This window comes from Onychomys torridus, unplaced genomic scaffold, assembly GCF_903995425.1.
Source record: "Onychomys torridus unplaced genomic scaffold, mOncTor1.1, whole genome shotgun sequence".
Taxonomy (NCBI): Eukaryota; Metazoa; Chordata; class Mammalia; order Rodentia; family Cricetidae; genus Onychomys; species Onychomys torridus.
In genome coordinates this window covers 18,770-36,754 of record NW_023413249.1, presented here as the reverse complement: position 1 = coordinate 36,754, position 17,985 = coordinate 18,770, and the positions used below count along the sequence as shown (strand labels likewise).

The 17,985-nt window shown below is 44.6% G+C and overlaps 1 non-coding gene and 2 pseudogenes across 1 annotated transcript; 2 read left to right on the top strand and 1 right to left on the bottom strand.

Annotated features, from left to right (window-relative positions):
• Positions 1-4,830: 4,830 nt before the first annotated feature.
• On the bottom strand, positions 4,831-10,688 carry LOC118576226 (annotated as a pseudogene).
• A 4,597-nt stretch (positions 10,689-15,285) lies between these two features.
• On the top strand, positions 15,286-16,411 carry LOC118576225 (annotated as a pseudogene).
• On the top strand, positions 16,229-16,418 carry LOC118576227. The gene has a single exon (XR_004943926.1). It is a non-coding gene; the product is annotated as a U2 spliceosomal RNA (small nuclear RNA).
• Positions 16,419-17,985: the final 1,567 nt, after the last annotated feature.

Below are 17,985 nucleotides of genomic sequence, written 5' to 3'. Positions count from 1 at the left end.
TCCTCTTGTGCTGTGCTCATGCTCCGCCCACCTCCACCCTTGCCCTGTTCTTCTTAAGAAACAACAGTTTGAAAAGACAAGGGCCCTGGAAATGTTCAGATCACTGGGGCATCTCTGCTGTGAAATGCTCTGTCTGGGGAGCGCCACCCAAACCCCACTCCTGACTCTCTCCTGCCTGCTAGAAGTGCAGCCCAGAATCCCACTGGCCCTCCAGCCAGATCTGTCACCACCAGGCCAGATCTGAGGACATTGCTTCACAGGCCCGAGGAGTCTTTTCTTTAATCACTAATTCAAGAAAGAACCGGAAGGTGGGGGTTTCCCAGGGAGGCAGGAAGCAACTAAGAAGAAACCATATGCAGAGCATGAGGTAGGATATTCTGATCAGTACCCAGAGAGTGAGCAAAGACAGAAACCCCCTCTGTGCTCTGAGTGTCAGGAGGTGGGGACAGATGAGGTAGATAAGGAGAGTGAGTCAGTGAACCCAGCCAGTGAGCCTCCTCCATACCAAGCCAGAGCACAAAAGCACCCTCCCCCTTCCTAGGAAAGGCAGGTCTTAGGGCTAGCACTAGAGCCAGGGCAAGCCAATGATCAGGGCTTTGGGGTTCTCAGGAGGAAGGGAGGAGGGTAGAGGCACTGGCAGAACCAGGTAGGAGCAGAGTCTAGAGGAAGCAGTTGGAAAAGAGGTGCCAGTGCTTGTGGTCTATGTGCCTCAAGTCTCTCCAATTGAGCCTTCTCCTTCCCTTCCCCTCTTCTCTCTCCTCTTTCCTCCTAGCTTCTCCTCCAATCATTCTTCAGAGTCCAGGTCAGTTCCAAAGTCAGAAAAAAGAACTCCACAGCTCAGGGTGTGGACAGACACCTCAGATTAGGACTGCACGAAACTGTAGAAGAGCCTGATGAATCCAGAGTGCCATTGCCCAGAATCAGAGGATGGGCCCAAGTCAGTCATGAGAGCTCGAAGGAAGAACAAAACTCTTGCCACCATTGTTCAGAATAGACCAATAGTTCAATCTCTGAGCCCCCCGATGTCAGCCATCTGCAAGTGTCGGCACTGGATTGGGTGGGAGAGAAGAGATGACACGTGATTTCACCAGAAACAAAGCTACAGAAATTGGATCATCAAAACCATGTTACATTGTTTCAACAATAAAATTCTCTCTGAAGAGTTGAATCTGAATCCCTGTGGGTTCACATTTAGAGTCCATGGAAATCCAAAGGAAGTCTGGAAGGGATGTGAGGAAGAGTGCAAGCCAATCAGAGCAAAGAGAGCAGAGAGAGGCAGAGTGACCATCCAGAGAGCTACTCCAGGGTTTGGACCACTCCCATGCAGGTGCACCTGACACAGAGGGTTTGCTGAAGATGGTGTTTGGCCAAAGCCCCCTGAGGAACTCCTATGTTCCTGATGTGGATGATGAGGGATGTGAAAGAGAAGAAGAGGAGGAGGACGAAGGATGGAGAGATGAAGATGAGGGTAAAGAAGAAGAGGATGGAGAAGATGAGCAGTAGGAAAGAATGCTGATGGATTCCAACCTTCTTTAATGTTTTGTAATTTCCTTAGTCCCTTGGAACAAGTTACAGCCTCTGCCTCACCCCAGAGTGCTCATGGTTGTTCAGTCTCAAACCTGGCTAACTGAGGTACCTATTAGCACATTAAAGCTGGCCTCCAGGTTCTCCCAGCATCCAAAGCTGCAAGATCTCCACAACACAGGGCAACAGGAATCCCCCCCCCCAAATAGGATAAAATAAAATTTAAGGGACAAAAAAATGAAGAAAAGGAAAAAAAAGAAAAAAATCTCATCATGGAATCTGGAAGCTGTAGTATGACACAGTAAATCTTGTAGTAAACCCTTTTATCCATATATCTTTACTTGCAAGTGTTCATTGCAAAGAGTCATTAGTCTGGCTCGAGGCCTCTGGTTTCTACTACACTAAGGATACAGGGCCCTCACTGGGACTCCTCTAGGATTCCTATTGCCCTGTGTTGTGGAGATCTTGCAGCTTTGGATCTGCACCAGCCTTTTCACATGCTTCAGTAGATCACATAGGTAGGGTGGATGTTGGATGTTGGTTCTGGCCTGGGTAGTTGCAGGGTTGCTCAGCCTGCCAGCTCTGCCCTGACATCACCACCAGGTTGAGCTCTCCAGCATTGCCCTGGCTAGTTTGTCCCTTGCAGCAATAAGCAAGGGGCAGGCCAGAGCTCCTGCTTTCATGGACTCAGGGTTAGCTCACCCACACCTACACCATCCAGGCCACATCCACTGCATTGCTCACATGAAGTGCAAGGGCTTGGTGTGGCAACTGATGAGGGGTAGGGACAGCTCTCCCACTCTTGTGACCTCAGTGCCAGCTCTCCCACCAGCCACAGGTGGGGAGGGGGAGCAGGGCATCTTTCCCACCACCATCTTTTTACAGATGAGGGGTGGGCCAGATCTCTCAGCATCTCATTCTCCAGATGCTTCACCTGCATCCAGTCAACAGGCTTAGCTCTACTCTGCAGCCCAGGCAAGGTGCAGGGCCTCCTTTCCCATGTGCTGCAGATAGTAAGGGGGAGGGTCAGCTCAGTCACTCACCACAGGTGGCAGGAGCAAGGGGAAGAGCAATATGTATTTTTTTTAAGATGTTTTTGTATCACTTTTTATTAGGTGTGTGTGTGTGTGTGTGTGTGTGTGTGTGTGTGTGTGTGTGTGTGCATGTTTGTATTTTTTTAAACATTACATCAATTTGTTTGTAATCAAGTCTTCCTCTGTAGCTCAGCCTGGCATGGAACTTACTATGTAGTTCAGCAGGCTGGCCTTGAATTTGTGACTATCCTCCTGCATCATTTCCCAAATGCTGGAACTTCCAACACTTTTTCATCTCTTTTTCTTTTCCTTATTCAAGAATCTGACCTGGATCCTAGGCAATGTAGCTTCATGAGTACACTGGAATATCAGGAAAATGAAACTGTTCTCCCCCCACAACCTTCCTTCATTTGGTGCCACTTAACAACACAGGTGAGTTTGTGCCACCCAGTGGCTAGAACTAATAACTGCAACCTGAAAAGCGCAGGGCATTCATGAATAAATGCAACATGGGTAGGTCACAACAAAGGCCAGGTCTATATTATTGCCCAGTGGGAAAAGAATTCCTAACAGGCAAAGATGATTCTACTGTAAGTCTCATTTTCTAAATGACTTTAATAGAAGGGGTGAGGGTGTATTCCAAGTGTTACAGCCATGGACTCTGCAGGATTAGATGGTGTTCTGGAAATCTTCAAGGATCTTACTCAAGTCACTCCTCCTCCCCAGTGTGCTGAAAATCAAAAATAAACAGTGCAGGACATTGGTTCCATATTAATCTCTATCAGAATTGAACACCATGCTGAGAAGACATTGAACTAGAGGGCTCATGAACCAGGCCTACAGGAATATTAGTAGTTTCATGTAGGGTAACTATGCTTGAGCACGCCTATGTCTAGGACTATGTCAAGGAGGAGTCATAGGTTTTAGAATTTATAGATTCAACATTACTAGATTGAAAAAGGCTCTCCAGGCTGAGCAGTGGAGGCATGTGACTTTAATGAGCACTCAGGAGGCAGAGGAAGATGGATCTATGTGAGTTGGAGGCCAGCCTGGTCTACAGATTTCAGGTCAGCCAGGGATATACAGATAAACCCTGTCTTAAACCCAAGCTCCAACATCCCTGAGAAAATGAAAAAGAAAGAGAAAAACGCAAACGAACAGAGTCTCACTGTGTTGACCAGGGGGCCTAAACTCAGAGATCTGCCTGCCTCTACTTCCTGGGTGCTGGAACTAAAAAGTGTTTGTCACCAGGCCCATACATTGCCTTCCTTCTCTCCTTCTTTTTTTTTAAAGATGTATTTATTTATTTATTACTTTGCCTGTAAGATGGCTCTGGGTTTAAAGGTGCCTGCCACCAAGCCCAAGAGGAGAATTTCATCCTTCTTTGGAACTTACATGGTAGAAATTTGCAACTTCTGTTACAAGTTGTGCTCTGAAGTCCACAGCACATGGCATGCTACCCACCCTTACACAAAATGAAAGTTTTAAATAGACTTTTTAAATATTGAATTTTCAATTTATGTGTATATGTACTAGGCTGCATGAGTTTGTGTGTACCGTGTATACGCAGAAACCCCTGGGGGGCAGAAGAGGGCATCAGATACCCTGGAACTGGAGTTAGAGATGGCTGTGAGATATCCAGTGGGTGCTGGAACCGAACCCAGGTCCTCAGCAAAAGCAGCAAGCACTGCTCACCACCCTCTAGCTCCTGGGTCATTGTCTGAAGTGCGCTTCACTTCTTTGTTTGTGTATGAGAGACAAGGTCTCATTTAGCCTGTGCCAGCCTCCAAATAGCTATAGCCAAGTAAGGGCTAGAACTCCTGGTCCTCCTGCCTCCACTTCTGGCATACAAGTTCAAGGTCAACTGTAGCCTGAATTTGAATTTGTTTTTATAGTGAAAAAAAAAAAAAAACAGAGCCAGATATCATGGCAAATGCTGAGAGATCAGAGAGACAAAGGAGCCAGCCACAGCCACCTCTCACCTTGCCAACTCCTCAGCTGAAATGGGGAGATCCTGTTTCTATGAATACTCAGACTGAATGGCTGAGATCCTGTCTCCACCTGCCTTATATTTATTTCTCCAGCTCCCTAGAGATGGGATGAAAGGTGTGAGCCACCACTGTCTGGCTTCCATGGTTAACTGGGACTGGCTCTGCCCTCTGATCTTCAGGCAAGCTTTATTTGTTAGAGTACAAACAAAATATCACCCATTTCTGCTTTTATGTCTAATTTTTTTAAAAAAGTTAGAACTGATATAAGAATATCTCCAGACTTTGTTTCTTTATGTAACCATTTGGTATCATAGGGGACTTTATGATCATTAGGCTTTTTGTCTCTTGGAGGACTAGAGTTATATTATATGGAATCTGTCCCCTCTTTAGGCAAATCTCTTTCTTTCCTTGCCTTACTTTTCTGTCCAGATGAAGAATGTTTATTCCAAGAGGGAGAGTCCTTCCTCCTTGCTAACTCACTTCTCCATCTCTTTGCTCTGAACGGGAATGTTCTCTGCTGTCACAGTCCATTTTTTTGTCTCTACTGGGAATGAGGTCTTTCTTGGAGGAACCATCAAGGGATTCATGCTTAGCTGAGGTCCTAGTCTCTTTGCAAGTCTGAGACAGATTCTTAGAATTTCCCTGTTCACTCTGACAATCCTCGGTGCTCTCCTTCTCTGGCAATGTGCTGCTCTTCCTCTTGTCAGAGATTTCCATTTCTAGCACTGAGTAATCCCTGTCTTTGGTTCTCTCCTTCTCACAGGACACAGAGACTTTTGAGCTTCTGACCTTGTGCTGCATCATTTCATGTCTCACCTTTTTTGTGAGCTTCTGAATTTTCTCTGACTGCTCACTTTCTTTCTCGGTTTACTTGACTGTAGCTTATGGCCCAGTAGTAATCTTGTTTATAATACCAGATGGTTTTCCTACACTGTGAATAAGTTGTGTGGATTTCACATCTTCTTCATCTTCAGAATCAAAGTCATCTTGATCCCATTTGGATTGAGGAACCTGGATAATTATAACATCTTCAGCAGGAGCTGTATTATCATTGTTATACTCCTCCATAGTTCTAATGACTATTCCCTTTGTATCTGTATTTTCTTCAGATTTTCACACAGCACTGCTTCCAGTTGAGCTTGCTTGTACTGGAGTAATCCAAAAACGTAAATCTGGAGCCTTCAGTCCCAGCAACTTTCCCCTTGTCCTTTCCCCTGGTGTTTTGCTGTTTAATTTTGCTACACGATGACTACATTTCTTCAGAGGGTTCTTTTGAAGTAGATGTATTTTCTGCACTTCCACTTTTTTTAAGTTAGTTTGATGTTCCTCACTGGATAAGTTGATGATACAATATTATCCTTTTCTGGGTCCTTTTTAGTTTTTCATCCTCACCTTCCATTTTGCCCTTTGGTGAGACGTTCACTATTTCAGCTCCTTCTACTTTAGAGATTTTCAGGGAAAATGACTCAAAATCTTTATCTACATTCTTTTCTTCAGTTTTTCCCTTTCTTTGCTTTCCTTGCTACCAAGCAGATGCTGTTCCTCAGGCTGCTTGGCCTTTTGATCCTTACGGGCTGGCATTCCTGACTTCATTTCTTTGGGACAGTCCTTTTCCAACATTTGACTCCTGAAGTCCTTCCCAGATTTAGGTTGGGTTTTTCAGGGAGTCCCAGTGATGTTGTCATTCTTCTGAGGATTTACAGAGTCTATATGGAGAACCTCCTCTAGGATATTTTAAGTTGAGATTCACATAGTCATCCACAGCTACATAAGAGTTAGAGACCAGGCTACATAAGATTCTGGGTTTTTTTTTTTCTTTTTTTGAAAGAGTTATCAATATCTAGCACTACTGCTAGGATGTGCAAAGAGTAAAATTAAAGGTAGCTGTGATGTATTAGGCACAATAAAAATGTGGCAATACTTTGCCAAAAGTTAAATGGAAGAAGCAGCCATACAGGATATAAAGTTGACTGCAGAACTTGCTGTGTGTAAAATATCAAAAAGGAATGGAAATAAGCAAAAATGAAAACACACAAACAAAACAAAAAAACACTAGGGTCATGAGATCTTTAGGAGCATTTTATTTTTATTTTTCCATCTCTCAAGCCTAGATGATCATATTCCATTGCCCTCTTTTTTATAATTTATAATTTAATTTAATTTTACATGTCAGCCACAGATTCCCCTGTCCTCCCTCCTCTGGCCACCAACCCCACTCTCCCCTCATCCCACCTTCCCATTCCCATCTACTCCAGGGCAAGGATTCCCCTGGGGATTCAGTTCAGTCTGGTAGATTCAATGGAGGCAAGTCCAGTCCCTCTGCTCCCTTCACACAGGCTAAGCAATGTGTCCCTCCATAGGACCCAGGTTCCAAATAGCCACTCAGGACAGGTCCAGGTCCCACTGCCTGGGGGCCTCCCAAACAGTTCAAGCTAATCCACTGTCTCACTTATCCAGAGAGCCTGAACCTGTTGGGGGCTCCTCAGCTATTGGTTCATAGTTCATGTGTTTCTGCTAGTTTGGTTATTTGTCCAAGTGTTTTTCCAATCATGCTCTCAACAATTCTCGCTCATACAATCCCTCGTCTTTAGGGCCGATTGGACTCCCGGAGCTCTACCTGGGGCCTGGCCATATATCTCTGCATCTGGTTCTATCAAAGGTTGGATGAGAGTTCTACCAAGACAGTTACGGTGTCTGGCCATCCGATCACCAGAGTTAGGTCAGTTATGGCTCTCTCTCGACCATTGCCAGTAGTCTATTATGGAGGTAGGTTGTGGATTTCGGTGACCTTTCTAGTACTTTGCTTCTTCCTACTCCCTTGGGGTCTTCATTTATCATGGTCTCTTTTTCTTTGTTCTCCCTCCCTGTTCTTGATTCAGCTGGGATCTCACACTTCCCTAAGCTTTCTTCCCCTCAACACTTGCCCTTCATTACCTGCACCCGCCACCATCCAGTTTGGTCTTGTAGATCTCATCCATTTCTCTGTCTTTGTGTGATGATCCCTGTGTCTTTCTTAGGGTCTTCTTTTCTAGGTAGCCTCCATGGAGTTGTGAGTAGCAGTCTAGTCATCATTTCTTTTACATCTAGTATCCACCTATGAGTGAGTACATACCATGTTTGTCTTTCTGGCAGGGGAAGCTCATCAGCGGGTCAATGTGCTGAGTGTTCCTCACACCCTGGCACTTGGGAAAGTCTGAGATTGGGGCCTCTCATGGCCACATCCCAGCAGCATAGACTTCTCTGGGCCCTCTTGTGAAGGGTGAATTTCTAATATGAAGAGGTGAAAGTCTCTATGGAGAGAAGTCCTCTCTGGTAGCTGAGGGTCTAGACTGTCCCCCACAGCATACCTTTGTATTACTTCTTATACCACTCTCAGTAGCCATTTCCTCTCCCATTCCCAGTAGTGTTCTTTCTCAAAAGGGTCCCTAAGGTGGACCCTCTGCCCTTAATAGGTTTTGGTGTCATGGGGGTGGGTGAACCTTCTCTGAGGAGATCTTGACCAAGAAAGATAACGTCTATCTGGAGGTGACCTTGACCTAGATCTGTGCCATGCCCCTGGAGATCTGGACTCTGAAGGTTGATGATGTCTCTTGCCTCTGCCTCTCCTGGGGAACCAAGGTGATGGCGAAGAGAGGCCAGAGTGTGGGCGGCTGGAGGATCCAGAGTAAGAGCTGGACCGTGTCGAACCAGATCTGGAATTAGAGTCAGTGTATGCGCTTCTTGGATCCGATGAAGCAGTACAGGGAGACCGAGGCCTGGAATAGGAGCGCCTACACTTCCTCTGAATCTTTTCGCACCCCGTCGATGCCTTAGGAAAATCATTGGTAAACTCGGCTAGCCTGGACTTTTCCTTCTCCTCTTCCCTCAGTCGTCGCTGCTCTCTATAGAATTCTTCCCTGGACAGAAGCCGTGCTGGCGTTGTAGGCGTGGTGTTTAGCTGAGCAGTCTGCACTCCTGACGACCATACCCAAGGTTTCCAGGTACTGGCAGGAGCTGGTGGAAACCCTGGACCAGGGACACTGTATCCTGAAGGCTTTTGCTGGCCAGGAGGAGACCCAGGAGAGACCTGTGGGGGAGGGACACCAGGAGGAACAGGCACACAGACTGGAGAAGCTGGGAGTGAGGGAACTTGAGCCCTCTGGGATCTACAGCTGTGCTGTCTCCCATGCTCTGTGCTCCTGGAACAACCTCCTTCCCCTCTTCTGACTTGCTGTGGTGGAGAAACCAGGTAGCCAAACTCTTGGAAATGTCCCGAACCTGGTGGTCCACCACCTGGATGAGCAGCCCTTCTTCTTACTGGATCAGCTGTAGGGATCCACTGTCCCTGCAATGATGACTGTCCCAACAGAGATGGAGTTCCAAGGACGGGCACCTGCTGGCCCTTTTCCTCAGCAAGAGCAGCAGTTGCAGTTGAGGGGACTCCCTTGGAATGTTCTGGTTCCACCACTGCAGCTAGTGAGAATTTATCATGGGCCTCCCGAGAAGGGCCATCTAGCTTTTCCGAATGGACTGGTACAGACACCGTCCCAGGCAAATCAGGTTCCGGAGCTGGGCCAGAAGATGAATTTCCAGTCACAGAAGGAGCCAAGGAAGATTGACTGGAACAAAGATACAGAGGGAGCTGGGCCCGCTGAAGAAGAGGTCACTGGGATCCTTAGAGGATCCTGCTGTCTCGATACTGGGCTTCTCATCAGAGGCTCTGCTTTCCCCTGAATGAGTGGTCTTGGTGGTAGGACTGGGGGTGGGGCTGGAGCTAAATGTTTGCCGGGTCCTTTGGTATAGCCAGTTGCGTTTCCGAAGTTAGTAACAGCCTGTCGTAAACACTTGTTGGCAGTTAAAGCATCTGGAGAAACATCCTTCTGATGACACGTTGGACATGTATGTGCTGTGGATATCGCTCTGTGTAAATAAAGTTCTGATTGGCCAGTGGCCAGGCAGGAAGTATAGGCGGGACAAGAGAGAAGAGAATTCTGGGAAGTAGAAGGCTGGGGAGACACCACCTACCGCCGCCATGAAAAGCAACATGTAAAGACACTGGTAAGCCACAAGCCATGTGGCAAAGTATAGACTAACAGAAATGGGTTAATTTAAGATAGAAGAAGTAGATAACAAGCAGCCTGCCACGGCCATACAGCTTGTAAGCAATATAAGTTTTTGTGTGCTTTCTTGGTTGGGTCTGAGCGACTGTGGGACTGGCGGGTAAGAGAGATTTGTCCAGACTGGGCCAGGCAAGGAAATTCTAACTACATGTATGTTCATCTGATTCCAGGAGGGCTGTCCTAATGCATTCATCACAGTAACTGTTGCCACAGCAGGGAATGATGGCGGCATCCACCATGAGGTCCTTGCAGATGAGGCACAGGAGCTCCCCCGGGATAGGACGGTCTTCTCGTGAAGATGAAGATGACGATGGTTCCCTTGGTAAAAAGGGTGCCTTCTCTTTCTTCCCCACAGCATAGGCCTCCACATCCACAGTTGGTATTGCGTATTTTCCAGTGTTCATAAGCAGTGCACCCTTCGTGTTAGGATCTTTCACCTCAGTCAGGAAACTTGTAGGAATTCCAGTGCTCCTTCTGATTCTCTGGCCAGTCTCAAAGTTCTTATCCCCGTTTGTTGGCCAACTCTTAACATGATGACCAGGGACACCACAACGAAAACAGGTATAAGACAGAGGTGGTGGACCTAGAGGCTTCTTCACGAAACCCATTGGGCCGTATTCACGGCCACATTGCAACATCATCGCTTTGATTTTGTCTTCCTCCGAAGCATTGACTTCAGTCAGATTGGCAGTCTCTGTGAGCTGGGCCAGAGAAATAGATGCAGAAGAGTCAGCGGTGGCCTGTCTGGTTCCCGTCGCTGGTTCAGTTCGACTTAGTGCATATGTCTTCCTGGCCGACTTAACACCTCCAGGAGGAATTCTTCTGACAATGACAGATGTGTTTTTAGGAACTGGCGCATTGTCATCCATATATTCTTCTTCCGTCTCTGCGTTGAAGATCCACAGATCGCTATTGGCAGCTTTCAGTCTTTCTCTCCCCATTAATCTGCTTCTTTAAGTCACACAGGGAGATATGGAGCCATCAAAGATGATCATGTCATAGTTGAGTTTAGAGGAAAATTTATAGTGCACACAGGGCATGGTGGCAGAAGATTCCGTGTGCTGGGTGCTGCTCTGAACCCTGACCTTTGCAGCTGGGACTCAAGTCAGCCCCGGGACCTTGATTTAACTCCTGTCTTCCAAGACGCTGTCTCAGAAGAGAGCTAGCTCCGAGGGATAGAGCCCAAGACTCTTCCTCTGAGGCTCGTGCGTTTGTGCCTCACACTGGCTACCAGCTAAACCACCAGTTCTACTTGGTTCCGATAACAAATGCCCAGACACAGTTATCTCAGACAGAAATTGCCAAAAGATCACAGAGACCAGGAGGCAACCCACAGTCAACTCTCACCCACCTTTTCAACTCCTCAGCTGGAAGGCAGATATCCCATCTCTAGAAATCCTCAGACCGAATGAGCTGAGATCCTATCTCCACCCACCTTATATTCCTGTCTCCAGCTCCCTGGTGGTGGGATTAAGGGTGTGGCTCAACCCCACCCACTGCCTCTCTTTCTCTTTCTTTGTTCCAACTGATTCAATCTCATAGATCTATCTTGGTCTTGAACTCTGATCTTCCCGCTTCCTCCTCCCAAGTGCTGGGATTAGAGGTATGTGCCAACAGTCCCTGGTCTCTATGCTGAACTAGTGACTGGATCTACCCTATGATCTTCAGGGAAACTTTTATGATTGCGACATAAACAAAATATCACCACTGTCATTCTCAACTATATAAGAGTTTGAGACCAGGCAACATGAGACTCGTTTTTAATAAATAAATTAATAAACAAACCATAAATATTTGAGATTCTTGATTCTCAAATGCATTTAAGAATTTGTCTTCCATTTTCTTCCATAGCTAGATTTTTAATACTCTTAGTGCTTAGACTCAAAATTTCTGTAAATCTACACATACTTCTTAGGAAAACTTCCAGGTCTCCATATTTTTTAAATTGATTTTTGTTACCAGGCCTTACTACATGTTCCTTTTCTGCCAGGGTATTCCTGACCTCTCATAAATCCATTTGCATCTGTCTCTGAACTGCTGAGATTTTATTCTATTTATTTATTATTTTTTTCTTTTGATGCCTAGTTTCTCTATTTAGTCCTGACTGTCCTGGAAATATCAATATTTATCAATTGGCCTGAACTCAGAGATTCAAGTCCATTCCTCCCTGTGTACTTTCATGCTTAACTGACATTAAATAACTGCACCATTTGGGGTTTAATGTGATGTTTCAATATATGAGCATGATGTATCATGGTCAAATGAGAGTAATTTATCATATTCATCACGTTAAACCTCATGTTGTCAACTTTCAAAACCCTCTTCTAGCTAGATATATTGAATTGTTTACTAAATTGTTCACTGCAGCCACAAGTGCTGCAGGAAACCAGAACTTCTTCCCAAAACTGTGGTACTCCACACCCATCCTTTTCTGTCCTTCTTCCTCCCCACACTCCCAGCATCTTTAGACTGAATTATCTTCCCCACTTCTTGAGGTATGTTTTCTGCTTCCAATCATCAGTTGAATGATTTCCAAGGATTCTGCTCTAATGTATGACTATAGGAGTTTTTCAAGCATTTAGATAAAAGCCAGCATTCCTGGGGAATCTGTGAACTCAGTTTCTGTGAACCAAAGGATTCATTTCCCTTACTTCTGGCAAAAGGGGCCTATGGCTTTCCAGTTAACACATATGAGAGACTCCTTTCCGCATATCAAGGCCCGTGCCAGTCTCCAGGCTCCCTCAGTCCCTACCCACAAGTACTTGTTAAACATTTCAAAGCCTCCACACCGGTCTCCTGGCTCTTCCCTCCCTCTAGCTACTCACCACTCTTGTAATCCAGATATTCTCACTGTTCTAGGTTGTCTCTTGCTATTGTCCCAGTTCTCTCACTGGTCTTTCCCCTGCTATATTCCCTGTGCTCTCACTGTGGTCTATCCCTTGCTATTTTCCCTGTGCTCTCACTGTGGTCTATCACCTGATATTTTCCCTATGCTCTCACTGTGGTCTATCCCCTGCTATTTTCCCCTGTGTTCTCACTGTGGTCTATCCCCTGCTATTTCCCCAATGATCTCACTCTTGTCTATCCTCTGCTCTTTCCTACTATCTTGAAGAAAGCATTGGCCATATCCAGGCTGCTGGCCATGTTCAGTCGACTTCTTTAGCTTTCTGCTCTGGTCTTTGAGATGTCTCTGACTGTTGTCTCTCTCTCTCTCAATAAAACTTTAGCTGTACCATGGAGGAGTCATGCCTGCAGTTCCCTACTCTGCCTCACTTACCTGCATTGGTGGGCCAAACTCCTGGGATACACATAGAACTATAATTTATCCTTCTGTTCCATGTATATTAGACTCAAGGGTTACACCGTGTTACCAACATGAAGCGGCCTACTTTCTCCTGTTTAAAAATAGGGAGGGTTTGAAAAACTAGTTAATAAGCACCAAAAGCTAAGTTCAAGATGATTGGGGATTATTTTGAAAACATATTTTTCCCCTTTGACATGTTTAATTGTTGTCTTTAAAGCACTTCCTTACAATTTAATATGAAACTTTCTGTATGAGTGTGTGTGTGTGTGTGTGTGTGTGTGTGTGGTGTGTGTGTGTGTATGTGTGCATGTGCGTGTGGAGGGAGGTATAGTGTGTGCTTGTGCTTATGCAACATGTGTGCCTGTGTTTGTGGAGAGAGAGGATAACACCAGGTGTCATCCTTTGAGATAAGTTCTTTCATTGGCCTGGAGCTCAATCAGGGCTAAGGTAATTACCCAGGGGACTTCCTGGCTCCAATTCCCAAAACTGGACTTCCAATTATGGCATTTTATGTGGGATTGGAGTATCCAATTCAGATCCTCCTGTGTGCAAGTTAATCAACCAGGAGCATCTTGGCCATTTCCAGGCCTGAGTTGGTGGGAGGACATAGATGGCTCCTTCCCCAGACTTCTTTGACTTGGTAGTCACAATCAACCAGGACCCACCCTTCACCACAGCCCAGCAATTACTTGACAGGAATTAGCCATAGAGAATATAGAGAAGCCAGGAAGACAGATAGAGAGATGCACAGGAAGAAGTAGGGAGTGACTTGGAGTTTTATGGTCTTTCTTGGTTTGGGATTCCTGGAGAGATGCTCTCTCTCCTGCTGGGTCCCCAGACAAAAAGGAAGGTCAGCAGGTAGCTTCTTGACCTTTCTGAGCTAGCTGGTTTCACACCAACATGTGACTCCCCAGTCTTTACTGGTAAATAGAATGATAGACACTTGGTTAACAAATACATTTGGTGACAGTGGCAGAGACAGAGCTGGTGTACTGGAAGTCAAAAAAAAAAAAGGAGGAGATAGATCCAGTTTTACTTCTGGCTATATTACCTACATGACTTGGAAACAAGCGAACCTTGTTTTCCCCTATTGTGAAGTGGGGTACAGAAGAACTTTTAATAGCATTTTCTTCTCCATTCTTCACCCTTATTATCTTTGGGACTCATCCTCCCTATGGTATACAGACATGTATATATACAAGGGAGACTCAGCCATTCCCTGCAGGTAGGTTGCAGTAGAGGCAGACCAACCATATAAGATGTTTAGGAACTGGAAGCTGGACAAATGGCAAAGAGGTTAAGAGCACTGGCAGTTCTTCCAGAGGTCCTGAGTTCAATTCCAGTAACCACAGGGTGGCTCACAACCATCCATAATGAGATCAGGTGCCCTATTCAGGCCTGCAGGCATACGTGCAGACAGAATACTATATACATACGTACATACATACATATACATACATACATACATACATACATACATACATACATACATACATCTAAAAATATTTAGGATCCTTCTGTGACGAGAAGGGTTAATTCCCTAACTCTTCCTCCTCCTCCTCCTCCTCCTCCTCCTCCTCCTCCTCCTCCTCCTCTTCTTCTTCTTCTTCTTCAATTTACATCCTTTATTGGCAAAAGGCCCAAACATGATAGCATGTGGTCAGTTAAGAGTGGTACCCCACTTGCTGTGGTGGTGTACACCTTCAACTCCAGCACTCCAGAGGCAGTGATTTCAAGGACAGCCTGGTCTACAAAGCAAGTTCCAGGACAACCAGAGCTGTTACATAGAGGAACCCTGTCTTGAAACTGATAAGTGTTTTGAATCCCAGATTGTGAGTTTCTCCACTGATTCAATAAGCCAAATTGATCCAAATTAAAAATCCAGGTTTAATGAGCAAAGCACTCCCAGGTATTCTTGGGGGATGGCTGTCTTGGAACTCAGTTTGTAGACCAGGCTAGACTGGAACTCACAGAGATACACATGCCTCTGCCTTCCAAATGCTGGAGTTAAAGGATTGTGCCACCACCCCATCCCAGAACTATGAATTTTCTTAATTCCAAACAATTAGAAACAAATTATATACAGTCCTGATGACAAATTTGAAATTTTACTAAGCATACAGGGTATTGTATTCTGTTCACAATGAGTCCAACAATAACTAAACCAAACATCACATCTGACCTTCACACTTACTCATCTATAGCAGCACAGATAGCTGTGCTGCATGTCTTGTAAAGCAGAGCTGGTTCTCACTGGCTAGGTCCTACTGTATTGGCTCTGTCTGTTTTATAGGAGAGAATATCATCTGGGACACAGAGCGAGTGCTTGGAAAATGAGCATCATCATTGATCAGGAGATGGACTATGCAGAAATGTTTCTATATGTAGGAGAATCACACTTGGAGAGAAGAACAGGAAGTTAATGAAAGACCCTCAACTGAGAAGAAGAGAGACCCAAAAGATCTCATAGGCTGTGTGTACTCTGCTGAATTCTGGAGGGGGCATGGGCAAGGCTCACATTAAGAATTCCAATTACAGCTTCACCAGAGATGGAATAGGGCTGGAAAATTCTTTTCTTAATACTCTTCCATTTCCTCAGGAATACCTAGACTATATGCGGAACAAAGGCTACTTTATAAGTGTTGTGAAACCGTGGGTCCTGGATATCACTGGTCAGTGTGTCCTCACCTTGAAAACCTATTTCTTTGTGAGAAGTTTGTCATCCTCACTTGAACTGAAAGCTCCTGATACAGTGCAGTTCCTCAAAGCCCTGAAGGATTCTGAAGGCAGATCATGTTCAAGACAAATTTTGACTGGATTATTTGACTGTGATGAATTAGATTCAGAATGTCCTGCCATGTTTTTAACAAGGAAATGTTGACCCTGGAAGAGACATTTTGCTTCACTAAATCCAAACATCCTGAAGTTTATTTGTCCCCTAAAAAGGAGATTTTAGAGATACTCCCTTGAACTTTGTCTGCATTTGTAAACACTGACAGGGGATATTTGTTCATTTATTTAGACAGGGGAAAAACAACAAATCATTGGTTTTGAAGCAGAGAGGATTGATCTTATGCAGCTAGAGCATGTAATAGACTAGTGCATCCCACAGCTGCCTGTCACTCACTCCTGTGAGGAGCAGGAGAAGATAAAGTACACAGGCAAATTCCTCCAAGTCCACAGTCCTGGAGCTGTGTGTTCCTATGTCTGTGCACTCAGAGTGGAGAGATTTTGCTGTGCTGTGTTAGTAGTGTTGGTGTGGATGGAAATGCAGTTATTACATCTCAGTCTTTTGGCTAAGATCAAATTAGTATCTGTTCTTATCAGCTTAATATCTGATATGTCCTCTATCCAAGGGCAACATATTAAATGGATTTTTTGGAATAGGAGTTGGACTAGAAGCTTGCTCCATCCACTCTCCGCTTCAACCTGGTATTGCAGTATCTCCACAAACGGTGAAATCCCATGGAGATTAATAGTCTTGTAGCTTAAAATAAGATCAATCTCTCAGCAGTTTCAGTACCACTGCTTGAGCTGACCTGTTTACTACTGAGCTGCCCTTTGCTGAGCCATCATCATAAAACATTGGCCCTTGACCAGCTGATTAAATATTTGCCCATTTCCATTTTGTGTCATTTAATCTTTTTGATTTTTTTTTTAAATTTGTACAATGTGCACACAGGTGTTGTGGCACAGGCCAGAGGCAGGCATGTTAGCATAGTCTACAGAGTGAGTTCCAGGACAACCAGGGAGGGCTGCACAGAAAAATCTTGTCTTGAAAAACCTAAAATTAAAAAATTTTAAAATAATGAATATGACATCCCATATATAGGAGAGAAAGAAAAAAATCAAACCCTCTTTTATTGCTTGATGAGTTTGACCAAGATTTCTATCATAATTAAAACCTGGGATCTTGTGTTTGTTTTGGTTTATTTGTAAGAAAATCTCAAAACGTTTCTGGGTAAGGAAAGCACTTTAAGCATTCAAAGGACAGATTCTGTACAACTGTGCTCACTGTGACACTACTCACAGTAGCCAAGATGTGAATGCACTCTCTCTTCCATCAGCTGATGAACTGACAAAGAAAATGGACACTATGGGATTTTACTTGGCCTTAATAAAAATGAAATGACACCTTTGACAGGGAAGAGACTGTGATTAGTGAAAAAAGTGGGGCCTGGAATAGGAAATATGAAGTATTTTCTCTAATTTTCAAACTCTACTATTTCTTTGGAAAGAGGGGAGCTGAAGGGAGAGGGAGGAGAAGAAAGGATGGGGGAGGAGGAAAGGGGAAGGTGGGAGCACGTTTTCAGGCTCCTCATGGCTCTACTCAGCAGATCTGCATAGAGAGGATGATTAGGATCTTGGGCTTGAGTGCAGGTGTCTGAGATGGTCTGCACTTGGCTGTGCTCTGGGGAAGTCTTTTGCTCCACCCCTTGTTATCTCTATAAATACCCTGGGGCAGAGACAGTCAGGGCCCATTGAAATAGGCTCCAGGACCCCTTGAGGCTATCATTCATTTTCTATCTGTTTATTTCCACAATCTAAATCCTTCTATGTAATATTTTCTGCTGCTTGCACTCAAGAAAACTCTGGGGAACAGTGGGGTTGGTGGGTAAATACCCCACAGAATGGTGCCATGAACAAGGACTAAAGAAAGACAAAAAAAGAAGAAAAGGTGGAGGCTAAAGATAAATGAACAGGGACTAAAGACAAGGGACAATAAAAGTTTTATAACAGTGTTTTAGGCGAAAGTGCTGAGTCAGTCCTGCCAGTGGAAAGGGGCATACTTGGAGTTATGGAATATATATATATATATATATATATATATATATATATATATATATATATTAATAAGAGGCAAGTGGTTGTATCTTCAAAAGAAAAGGAAAAATGGACTAGAAGGATATCCAATGCTGCAGCGCAAAATTCTCTAAAAATTTTCTATCTTGTATCTCTTTCTCAATTTCTATCTGTGAAAAATAAGTATAAGATATAGTGTAGTAATATAGTGTAGGAAAAACTTAGAAGTG